The sequence below is a fragment of the Anneissia japonica genome, unplaced genomic scaffold (assembly GCF_011630105.1).
Source record: "Anneissia japonica isolate Jap-2015-1 unplaced genomic scaffold, ASM1163010v1 scaffold554_len289017_cov147, whole genome shotgun sequence".
Lineage (NCBI taxonomy): Eukaryota > Metazoa > Echinodermata > Crinoidea > Comatulida > Comatulidae > Anneissia > Anneissia japonica.
Window position 1 is genome coordinate 148,889 of NW_022701174.1, and position 1,471 is coordinate 150,359.

Below are 1,471 nucleotides of genomic sequence, written 5' to 3' on the forward strand. Positions count from 1 at the left end.
TTGCTTTAGTATATCCTGGTTGGACTCATGCAACGATTTCCGTAACTGCTTTTCATTTTTAAGAATTTCCTGCTGATTTGACAACGACTGCCACTGTTTCTGCATCATCTCATCCTGAATTGCACTTGTTGCATTCAGTTGTTTGGCCACTGTTTTCGAACTTTCTGCCAAGTAAGTAACAGTGTCTTCCGTTCTCTCCTGCCAAATTTCATTTTGCAGAAAAAAACATATGTTGTGGGTGTGTGTAAAGAACAATGTATAGGCATTGAAAGCAATTGCATTGTTTTTCATCTTTGCAAGACATGCTGAAATACTCTCAACTGTTTCACATTGATAAGGCTCAATTTGAGCTTGCTGTAAGTGGCAGTTTGTGAAGTGAATTGCAAGTCGACCGTGTTTATCTTCAGTCAAGTTCTTACAACCTGTAAAACAAAAAAGTAAATATCTAAAGTATTTATATTGGATGTGTATCCAGTAATATATTATAATCACTCGACACAGTATAAGTATACTGTATAATTTAAATAATTCTTTTAAAAATGGCTTGTTTCGTACGTCTTTAGTGTCAATTTAGGTTATGGTGGGGAACCATATGTCAAAATTAGAATCTGTGCTGGCTTATGGACAAATAATGCGCACTCCAGACCGCTTTCCAGCTAGTTAACCAGTTAACAATCGAACAGATACAAATACGGCAGTATCTGTTAATTAATCAACGATGAACTTTACAGTAACTAAAGTGTATAAAATGAAATAGATGGCTACTATGGAACACCGTTCAAGCAACAATTCGATGATACCCAGTGAACCGTCGATGAGGAAACAATTGAACCGTCCATGATAAAACAAGTGAACAGCCCATGATGAAACTATATAGTGAATGAACCGTCGATGATGAAAGAAGCAAATCGTCAATGATGAAACAAGTGAGTTGACGATGATGAAACAAGCGAATCGATGATGTATCGCTGAATCTCAAAAAGATGCACATGTTTTTACAGGGTTGCCCTTTAATTTAGGTATACGCGTACTAATTGATACGGTTGGTGGCGTCCATGTAACATGTAAGCTTAGAGAAAATGGAGGTATTATTGAGAAGATCACTCGGCAAAGCTACGCACACGCAGCGCTATGCAAATGAACCAAGATCAAAGTTGCCGCAGCGCGTAAAGAACGTTTGCGCGATGCCCATGTGTTCCCCGCCATCAAATTTTCAGCAGGCATAGTTGACCAAAAAATTGAACATGACGAAATGGAGAGCACCTTCTTTTCTCAATGCGCACTACATACTGTCAATCACTATGGCCGCGCAATCTTTTCTATTTTGAAGCTGATACATTTATCACTCATAAAATATCAAACATATTAATATTTTCCACCAAGAAAAGTTTCGAATTTAATGGAACGTTTACATGACCTATAAAAGTATACTATATTTCAACTTCAATTTTGATAAATTGGCCAAAATTCG

General features: G+C 37.1%; 1 long non-coding RNA gene across 1 annotated transcript in view; it reads right to left on the minus strand.

Moving 5' to 3' along the window:
* LOC117103476 overlaps positions 1-417 on the minus strand; it is a 39,726-nt gene extending 39,309 nt beyond the window's left edge. Inside the window, exon 1 of the long non-coding RNA XR_004444604.1 lies at positions 1-417. This exon is cut by the window's left edge and continues 222 nt beyond it. This is a non-coding gene — a long non-coding RNA (uncharacterized LOC117103476).
* Between the last annotated feature and the right edge of the window lie 1,054 nt (positions 418-1,471).